The sequence below is a fragment of the Tursiops truncatus genome, chromosome X (assembly GCF_011762595.2).
Source record: "Tursiops truncatus isolate mTurTru1 chromosome X, mTurTru1.mat.Y, whole genome shotgun sequence".
Classification (NCBI taxonomy): domain Eukaryota; kingdom Metazoa; phylum Chordata; class Mammalia; order Artiodactyla; family Delphinidae; genus Tursiops; species Tursiops truncatus.
The window spans coordinates 114,548,860-114,559,438 of record NC_047055.1 but is presented as its reverse complement, the minus strand read 5'-3'; the positions used below and the strand labels follow the sequence as shown (position 1 = coordinate 114,559,438).

The window sequence follows — 10,579 nt, the reverse complement described above, 5'->3', positions numbered from 1 at the left end:
AGAACTGAAAAAATCCCTCATCTTTATGAATATACTGAAAGATTTGTCAGAGACACAAACGAAGTGCTTTCAATAAATCTGTTGGTGTTTTGCATGCGCGCGCGTGTGTGTGTGTGTTTGTTTAACTAGGATTTGAAGATGTAACTGTGAGCTGTAAACCCTTAAGTTTAACAGAGCTGTCCCATGTCCTACTGACAATTTATATCTTATGTCTGCAAACCAGTTGGCTGGGTGGTTCCATTTTGATTGAGCCAGGCTAATATTTTTCTCTCCTATTTGGGGCCACCTTTTGCATGCTTTGGAGTTGGAATTTAAAAATATAAATATAGAAGGTCAAAGTTGTGCTCGCTGTTGATAGCTCCTGTAAAACACCTGACTCAATGAGCAAATATTAGCTCTATCAGCTACTTTTAAAAAAAGCTTCATTGTAGTACATTTCAAGTACATGTGAAAATAAGGAGAGTGAAGGGACACCACCCAGCTCCAATAATTATCAGCTCATAACCCATCTTGTTTCATCCACACTCCCACTCACATCTCCCATTTCCACGTTGTTTTGAAGCAAATCTGATAGATCATTTAATGTATAAATAGGTCAGTATGTATATCTAAAAGATAAACTTTTAAAAAAGTGACCATACCATTATCATACTTTAAAAATTAATAATTCATTTCTAACACCATGCTGTAATGAGAGGAACCAGGGCTCCTTGGAGAAATGACCGATTCTAGGACTGGGACGGGGAATATACAAGTTGAACCTGGAGCATCTTGGAAGTGTCGAAGGATGTGCTCCAAGAAAGCACAACAATGAGGAATGTCAAAGGGACACAGGAGCGAACTGAAAGAGCTTCCAGTGGCCAGGGAGTCTGGAACGGTTTGAGCAACAAAATAAAGCAGTATTGGATTATAACCCAAAGTATAACAAATATCCCTGAGTCCATACTGCTGTAAATCAACGATTGAATCAGTAAATAGGGGAGAAGAGAGAAATCTGTGCAGAAGAATCCCAAATTATGTAGACACTCACCCTCAAGGAGGTGGAGCATTACTCCCCACTCCTTAAGTGTGTGCTGTGCAGAGAAGTATGTGCTTCCTTCCAAAGAGGGCAGTATGGAAAGGGGGGGAAAGAGGAACTCTCCAGGGCAGAGACCTGACAAACACCCTCATCCAGGTGGTCAAGGTCAACATCAACAGCGAGAAGTCCTGTTCATAGTATGTACCCTTGATATGATAGCATGAGAATGGCCCCTTATCGCTGAGGTTTTCCTCCCCAAAACCCACGACACCAGTTTCATCACGAAGAAAATCATCAGACAAATCCCAATTGGGGAACATTCTGCAACATACCTAACCAGTCCTCCTCCAAACTGTGTAGGTCATCAAAAACAAGGAAAGTCTGAGAATCTGTTGTCACAGTCTAGAGGAGCCCAAGGAGACATGATGAGTAAACATAATACGGGATCCTGGAACAGAGAAAGGTGAAAAGGAAATGTGAATACAGTGTAGGCTTTAGTTAATAATAATGTACAAATATTGATTCATTAGTTGTGGTAAATGTACCACAATATAAAATACTAATAATGGATGAAAATGGGTGTGGGTACTGTCTCCACTACCTTAATAACTTTTCTGTAAATTAAAACTGTTCTAAAATTAAAAGTTTATTAAAAAATTTAGCAATTCCCCTCTATCATCCTACATTCATGCGATGTTCTGTTTAAAGTCCCGATCTCTCAAATCTGAAGTGTGAAAATCTTCGCCAAAAGTCCCAGTGAGATTTTGAGGGAGTGACTGCTCTTCCTTGAAAAGGAAAATATGCAAAGTTTCTTCTTGGTGCATGAAATATTTGATATGTGCAACCTGCTCCAGTAGTTATTTTTAGATCTCATCTCTGATGAGTGCCTGGGTCTTGTTTTCACTTGTGTTTCAATGTTTGTGTGTGACTGAATGTCAACTCCCAGAAAGAAGGAGTTACGGCATATGCTTTAAGGGGAAGTTATGTATGTCCATGTAGATTGATTTCTACTTTTTCTTCTTTGCCTTTTCTTCCTTTAAAAATATTTTGTTGTTGCTTGCTTTCCCCACACAGGAGTATATATCTCGTTTCTATGTGGAAAACTGATCTATAATGTACTATCAGCATATGAGTGTCACCATTTAGAAGTGTTCATTAAGTGAGGCTTACTGGTTTCCAATGTTGCATCTGGCTTTATTAATTTTTTTTTTTTCGGTACGCAGGCCTCTCACTGTTGTGGCCTCTCCTGTTGCGGAGCACAGGCTCCGGACGCGCAGGCTCAGTGGCCACGGCTCACGGGCCTAGCCGCTCCGCGGCATGTGGGATCTTCCCGGACCAGGGCACGAACCCGTGTCCCCTGCATCGGCAGGTGGACTCTCAACCACTGCGCCACCAGGGAAGCCCTTTATTAATTTTTGTATCAGTATATTTCAGAAGTTAGCATGGATGCTGGCAAAATCAATAGCAACGTTGCTGTTAGAAAAAGTGCAAGAACGTAAGGAATGACTCTGGTTGGAAAAGAGTGTCCTGATATAATCCTTTCCTGAAATGCTTGAGTTAGTCAGTGACATATGAACCTCCCCCCATCTGGGCACTATGAACAGGCCCTGGTCAGGGTGGGCAATGGCGGCAATTAGCACCCAGTTCCACTCCAGACATTGCCAATGTTTATAGTACCTGCTAAATGGATATACTCATGACAATTGTGCGAACAATTTGAAGCTTTATTATTATGTAATAAGTAAACTGCCTGATTAAGTGTGGTTTTGGTGACTACGCTTATATCAGCCAGGATAAACTGTGCTTTGCTGCAGTAACAAACCAACCCTGAAATCTCAGTGGCTTTGCTTTTCTCCCAGGCAAAGTCTGACTCTCCAGAGCTACTGCTTTTTTTTCTCTTCTTTTTTTTGGCCTTGCCACGTGGCACGTGGGATCTTAGCTCCCCGACCATGGATCGAACCTGTGCCCCCCTGCAGTGGAAGTGTGGAGTCTAAGCCAGGGAAGTCCTGAGAGCTACCGCTTCTTTTGTGACTCTGCCCATGTAACACATGGCCTCCAAGAATATTTCTGTTGCCCAGAGCTGACACGTGGTACTTCTACTTGGAGCCCACTGTTAGAACTAGTTACGTGGCCCTGCTTAAGTGCAAGAGAGTTGGGTAGAGTGGCTTTCTCAAGAAGAGGGAGAAGAAAACGGAAGATTTGGTAAACACATAACATTGTTTCTACCACAAGGGTTTAAACATTTTTTTCAGGCTAAAATGATTGCAGACATGCTTTGGGGCTGGGCCAGGTTGGTGGCCTAACTGGGAGAAGCTGGTTGGGTGTAGTGCATAGGTGTGCACAGGTGAATGGAAGGGGCTGCGTCTAGCGGGAGCCCAACCGATGCCATGCAAGACTTTGAGTCTTATGTTACAGGTTCTTCCAATTTTTCAAAAGCAAGTGGAAAAGCAGATTTTAATGTGAAATCTCCCGATTTCAAAATGTAGGCTGAAGTATATGAAAACACAGGCCAAACAAAACGTGCTTGCAGGTCTCATCGGACCCATGTGCCACCAACGTTACGATCTTAATTAGCTCTCTGGCCTACAAACTTGGGATCTTGACTGGCCCTTTATTTATCTGTGAGGTAGGGCTACATTTCTAAGAATCTGGCTCTGCCTGTGAGCATTCCCTCAGCCCACCCTGGGTCAAGGTTCAAATCCTTCGTCCTTGCACAAGCTCAGCTGACCGCTGGGGCACTTGGAGCCACACTTAAAGGACAACAGATTCCTTGCATTCCGGTCATTGCCAGGCTATGTAATCTTCAGGCATTTGGGAAACCACAAAGTGTTGAGAAAGAATGAAACAGGGATGGGTGTTGCGGAGCCGTTATGAAGGTGGAACAGGAGGGCCCGTATGTCAGTTTCAGACGCATCTCAAGGGCTGTGGGAGGCAATTAAAAGATTATAAATGGGGGAGGGGTCACACAGACCTGCAGCTCTCGGGGGCAGGGAGGAGAGCTCTCAGCAAAGGGAACTGATCGTCCACGGTGCGCTGTGCCCTCCATGTCATCCCATCCACGTATTGTCCTTGGGGGCGACTCCAGCGATTTCATTCCACCTTTTCTGAGCTCTTCTCAGAGGCGTAGGCGTCCCTCTGAGGGCGGCCCGAGTTGTTTGTTGGGTTCAGCACAGCCCGCAGACGGTCCAGCCCAACCACCTTTTCCTTTCAAATGATACTTGCAGTTACTTTCCAGAACGCCCGAGGTCTGGGAAGGCCAGCTTGTAGCAGGGGTCTTAGGTGAGCTTTTGGGTCGGGGAAGAACCCAGGAAGGCAACCAGAAGCCTCGACCGCCGGCCAGCTGGGTTCCACGCAGCCGACCCGGACGCACCACCCTCAGGAGCAGAAAGTTCCGGGCCCGACGGGGAGGGCGGCGGGCGCTGCGGCCGCTTCTTGGCACGAAAGTGTGATGGGGTGTGGACGGGTCTCCCCACCCCACCCAGGCGCCCAGGAGCCACGCACTGCGGCCAGGAAGCCACGTGGGGCTCGAGTCGCCGCCAGAAAGAAGGCACGTGAGGAGAGGTCCCGAGTCCTGTGCCGCCACCTGGGGCGGGGGAGGGGGGTGCGCCACACTGCTGCCCGGAGCCGGGGTCCCAGGCCCAGGCTCAGCCTGGGAGGCACACAAGCTGTTGTCACACTTTCCTCGCCCGACGCCACCACCTCTTTGTAGGTCACACAGCAGTGGGGTTGGCTCTTATTTACCCCTGTGTCCTCCCTCGAGAGTCTCCTATTCTCAGCCCCCATCGTAGCCCCATCTTCCCCCCAATCTCTCTCACGCACATCCCCCCCCGACGTGCACGTATACGCATGCGCACACACACACATCTCGGCGTTAATGACCCAATGGGATGCAGTTTCACAACCGCTGGGACGCAGGCCGTGCTCTGTGCCGCTTCTGGGCCTTTCCCTGTCTCTACAAAGAGAACAGAAGCTGGGCAAGGATCCTGTGCCGGCACCACAGGGATTGCAGAGCGACGCCCCTCAGGAGTTGTTACAGATCCCCTGACGATGCCGGGCGCAGCCAGCGTCGGGAACAGTGAGTGAGGACGGTGACCAGTGTGCTGGCTGCCCTCCCTTGGGAGCAAGGGCTGGAGTCTGGGCCCCGTGCTCCCCAGGTCGCCCACCGTTGCTTCTCCAGCTCCCTTGGGGACCATGCTTTCCGTCCTCCTCTCTGTTGCATCCCAAGAGCCCCGCCGACCTTTCCCTGCTCTATTTTTCGCACCCCCGCAAACGCTGAGGTCGTGGCTTCAGCTCCATACACTGTGCAGCGGGCGGCGTCCCTCAGCTTGTATTTTCGCCTGTAGGGCCCGCGAGCCTCTCTCGCTGGCTTGGCTGGAACACAGCTTTCCGTTACTAAAGGGTGAGGAGCCTCCTTCCTGAAAACCTGAGCCGTCGAGGACTTTCAGTCTGGATCCTTCCCACGGATGTCCTCGGATGCCCCCAGACCAGCTTCCTCCAGAGGACCCAGGTCGCTAGCCTGGTGCCTGTGTCAGGACCACTTCTGCGCGGCGGGGCCCCGTGGTTGTCGCCGCGGCTGCCGGCAGAGGGCGCTGTCCTCCCAGCGCCGGCGGAGTGGGGACCGGGGGTTTCTCCCCAGCAGGCCCGCAGAGAAGCAGCCGCTGTTCTGACTTTTTGACAGTTCCTTTGCTGCAAAGGCTCCTCTTCCTGTGGCGGAGAGATCAGCAGCTCTTACACAGGATGAGCAAGGGATTCCGTTTCTATACTCACCTCACAAACGCTTTTCTGTAGTTATTTCAAATACAGTTGCCCCAAATTTGTCTGGTGAGAGGTTGCCCCGCTAGACTGTGCTTAAAGGGCACTCAAGAAAGCTCTCTCACTGAAAAAAGAAACTTCTGTTATCTCTTGTAAATTTGTATTTCTAATTCAAATAAAAGATTTCTCTTCTCTGAGACATCAGAAATTTATAGGGAGGGGTTGATAAAAGGGAGTACAGCTCTGTATGTTTACCTGGGGGAAGGTCCCATCGCCCTGCTCACCAGGCCTGCAGGCTTTGGGGGGCTGCACAGTCCCATGGGGCCACTACGGAGCTGCCCCTGGGGCATGGCCTTCAATGGGCCCTGGGGCTGGGCGGCACCCTCCCCTTCCTGGCTTTACAAAGAGAACAGAAGCTGGGCAAGGATCCTGTGCCAGCACCACGTGGAGTGCAGAGCGACGCCCCTCAGGCGGCACCCTCCCCTGGACAGTCCCTGGGCCTGTCCTTGCACCCTCCCCACACCCTTCCCTGAGCCCCATTCCCACCCTGGGGGCCTATCCGCTGAGGAAGAGGAACGGAAAGGTGGCCCGTGTGCGCCTCCTACTTACAGGCCTGTGCCTTATGTCGTCAATCACCACGCGAAAGGCAGCCGAGTCATGGTTTTACAGACGAGGAACCCAAAGCAGAGTGAGGCCTGAGAACACAAACCACTGACTCTGTGGCCAGTCTTGCCCTTGAGATTTTCTCTCCCAGCCCGTGTCTCTTTTTCTCCTTTTCTAACTAATCCATTTTCCTGCTGATGGCCAAGTGATCAACCCCTCTCTCAAACCCAAAGGAAGGACAATGAGATGACATTTATGCTGTTTCAACTATTAGTCCGTATTCTGGAGGAAGGCATGAAAGTGCCTGGCTAGAGACCCCCCTCTGTGGAGCAAAGGGGAACTTAAAAATATGACAGCTGCAATGCAAGTCTTTGTAAAATTAGGCATTTCCATGACCTTTGATGGCCTTGCTCTCTGTTACTATCCGTAAACAAGTATAATAGGAACTCATTGGGCACTCTGTCCTTGGTGCCCCGAAAGTGCTAACCTGGGTGCTTGCAGATATTGTATTACTCCCATTTGACAGACTGGGAAATGGGGGCAGAGAGGTTAAGTGACTTGCCCAAAGTCACACAGCTAGGAGACAGTGGAGGTGGGAACTGAATCCAGACTCCGTAGCTCTAAAGCTAGTACTCCTAACTTCCGCCCAGGGTCCTCAGCCACCCTGTCGCTTAGGTGTAGTGACACAAACTGTTCCCGGTGCTGATACAGAAACATCTTGTGCTTGGGTATTTTCCACATTTCAAGACAGAGTGATGCCTGGATTTAAAGCTTCACTCATTCAGTTGAAAGATTTAGAATATTCTCATTATATTGTAACCCAGGGGGGTACATAAGATGATGAACTGGGGCACAGAAAGAAAATATTGAACCTCCTTATACGTGTTTCATTCTCTCAAAATTTTTATTTTTGCCCCTATTTTATAATCCATGCATTTGTAGTCCCTGCCTGTAACTTATAAGTAAATACACAAACTCTGAGGAGGTGAATGCCGAAACGTTTTCTTTGTACACCACTGATGAGATTCTGACAATGGCTCGCGTTATGTTCTAAATATATTTCTAGAAGAGTGTAGAAAGCACGTTTGAAGAAGCCACCTTGTTTTGAAGCATAGTGAACCAGATGATTTAAAAGAATCAATCAGTACATCTTTTTTTTGCAAAGTGAATTACAGATTCCAGATATTTCTATGTTGTATGCCTGGATTTCCACATGCTAGTTCAGAAGGGCATACTTGTGCTATCCCTGTGGGTTCAGTTCAGTCCACACACATTTATTGAGGGCCCCCTACATGCCAAGCACTGCGCTAGGCATGTGAGATACAGGGTACTTGACCTTGGCCCTAGAGGAGTTTATGGTGTAGCGGGGTGGACAGAGACATGCTTTCAGTGCAACGAGGTGGACAAGACGATGCAAGCACGCACACGGTGCTGCGGGGAGCTGGAGCCTAAGCCCTGGCAAGTTTTCGGGAGGAGGTGTTGTTTGGAGCTAAATCTTGAAGGATTAGACAGAGTAAGAAGGTGGGGAGGGAGTGTCAGGCCACTCAAGAGTAGAACTACAGAGGCCTGTGCTGGGAACTGTCAACCCCCTGTGTTCTTGGAGCTTATACGTGGGGGAGGGGGCACGCGGGGAGCTCCAGCCACAGAGGTAGGTGGTCTGGGGCCTGCTCTCAGGAGGCCTGGCGCGGGAGGCCTCTGCGGGGTATGAGGGTGCATCTAACAGCAAACGCTTTTAGGCAGCAGAATGATATGGTGAGTATTGTTTTTTACCAAAACTATTCTGGTGAAGGTATAGGAGATTTTGGGGGGGCTAAAAATGGAGGCAAAGGCCCACCCAGTTCGGAGGCCATTTCAAAATGGCCTTTGCCTAAGTTTCATCTGGTCAGAGGATCATGTGGGTTGAGTCAAGGACAGGAAGTGTAGAGGAAAGGAATGATGGGCCTGAGGAGCATCAAGGAGGCGAAGTCAGCACGACAGGGCGTATGGGAGGTAAAGCGAAAGAGCAGCCGTGGAGGAGGCTGCCGTGTTTCCCACTTGGGCACCAGGAAGGGGGCGGCAGCAGAGCACAGGCGATGCGCTGGGATCTGGGCCGGGGCGGGAAAGACAGAAGCTGAGTTAAGTTTTAGGGATGATGAGTCTGAGGTACCTCTAGGACCACCCTGTGAAGATGGTGGGTTGGACCTTGGGTATTTGAATCTGGAGAGAGAGAGAGAGAGAGAGAGGGAGAGAGAGGGAGAGAGGATGAGAAAGGGGTAGAAGGAGGGAGAAGTCAGGGCTAGACTAGAGATAGGGAGGAATAAACACAATAAAGATGTTAGAAATGACTAGGGGAGCGGATGAGGTCCCCGTAGGAGAGCACGGGAATGGGAGCTGTGGGCCCGGGACAGAGCCTGCGATGGAGGGAGAAAGAGAAAGACGAGGAGAGGCCAAAGGAAGAGACAATCAGAGAGGCGAGAAGATGCAGAGAGAGATGTGCCTGGAAAGCTAAGGAGGGAGAGAGGGGTAAGAGCATCCCATACCTCTTAAGGGTCAGGAAGATGAGACCTGAGAGGCAACTAGGGGGTCCCTGGGTAATTACTGTCGCTTGTAAAATTCAACAGAAGCAGCACTTCTGGGCGTTATTTTAAAAAGGGAAATAAAGAAAGAGAGGGAAGGAGAAAGAAAGAAAAAGAGAGAGAGAGGGAAGGAGAAAGAAAGAAAAGAGAGAGAGAGGGAAGGAGGGAGGAAAGAAGGAAAGAAGAAAAGAGGGAGAGGGAAGGAGGAAGGAGGGAAGGAAGGGGAGAAAGAAGGAGCTTCAGTAAAACACTAATTCAAACTTTATTAATTTAGAAATTTGCAATGTCTCAAGTGGGCTCTACTGGATTTTAACCTTCATGGTGGCAACAAGGGAAGGGTCTAAAGAGTAAACAAATAGGACAGGTGGGCTGTAAGGGGAGTGTCTAAAACACAGTGTCCTGTCTGTCTGGTGCTTGCACTGACTGTCCTTGATCAAGATCCAGAACAGGCCCAAAGCAGAAGGGCCTGACAGTGGCCAAGCCCAGGGCAGGGGCCAGTAGAGCCATCAAGTGATAAATAAGAAAGTAAAGAAGGCACTCTGTGTTTCACTTCAAAAAGCAATTGTGGAGGCTTTCCCAGCTACTCTGCACTGTGGGCCAGAAGCTGAGGACCCAGCGATCGTTTCCATGTCAAGAGCCTGTCTCAGGGAGCCTGCGGCCTGAGGCCTGGAGACTCGCTAGGTAAGGCGGGAGAGGCCTTCCCCAGCAGTGTCAGTCCCCCGCAGTGGGTCTCAGAGAAGCATGCGAAGAAAGGAGCTGGGGAAGATGTTCCCAGAGGTAGCACTGGGGCCAGGCCTTGCAGGGCGGTGAGGAGACACTTGCCTGGAGAGTGGGGACCGTTTCATGCTGTGGGTCAGCTTGTGGACGAGAGCCAGTTGGCCAGCAGCAGTTGTCCAGGCATGCTCTGCTGTCCTGGACGCTGAGAAGGGACACAATTGGAAGAGATTTTTTTTTAATGAAAAAGAAGAGAGGCACCAGTGTGGAGCGGGCACTGGGGACAGGGGGGCCAACGCTGTTGGAGACAAACAGCCTCCCTTCCCTGGAGGGCATCGTGGCCTTCCAGCCCAGGCCAGGCACCAAGGGCAGAACAATGACTGAGTCAAGGAAGGCCTTCCTCTGACAGATACTTGATGCATTTTGAAAAGATTCCCATTGAAAACAGTTGCAATAAAAAGTCTCAGAGCTTAAAGAATTAGCCCTTCATTATCTGGCTCGCCCACTGCCTGCTAGTGGCATTCCCCAGCCACACAAAGAAAACAGACAGCTCGCACCCACTCTCAAGTACCTTAGGAGCACCATTCACTTACAGAGAGTTGATACCCTCTTTACAAATAATGTTATCCCTGTGTTAAGATGATCCCCCCAAGGACTTCTGCCAGGCAAGACCTTGTTAGCTGGTTTGCATTCGTGCAGTACTTGCAGTCATAAAGCTGCATAAAAAAAAAATCACTTGTTATCAAAAAACCATTAACTCCAAGTGCTGGCCTTGCCTCAAGGAAGACTGAATTCCTGAGGGCATTTTGGTTGTCTCCAGCGTGTGGCCACCTTGGGGGCTGACACCTGCCGACATCCTGTAAGCACGGGGTGAGTTTTTGGTTTGCAAGGACAGCACCTGGATCCTTGGATACTTGCCTGTTTCTCTGGTCTGGAA

The 10,579-nt window shown here is 49.6% G+C and overlaps 1 long non-coding RNA gene across 1 annotated transcript; it reads left to right on the top strand.

The window, feature by feature from the left end:
* Nucleotides 1-4,236: 4,236 nt before the first annotated feature.
* Nucleotides 4,237-5,899, top strand: LOC141277579 (uncharacterized). The gene is made up of 3 exons (XR_012329192.1): nucleotides 4,237-4,297; nucleotides 4,501-5,093; nucleotides 5,417-5,899. It is a non-coding gene; the product is annotated as an uncharacterized lncRNA (long non-coding RNA).
* The last annotated feature ends 4,680 nt before the right edge of the window (nucleotides 5,900-10,579 follow it).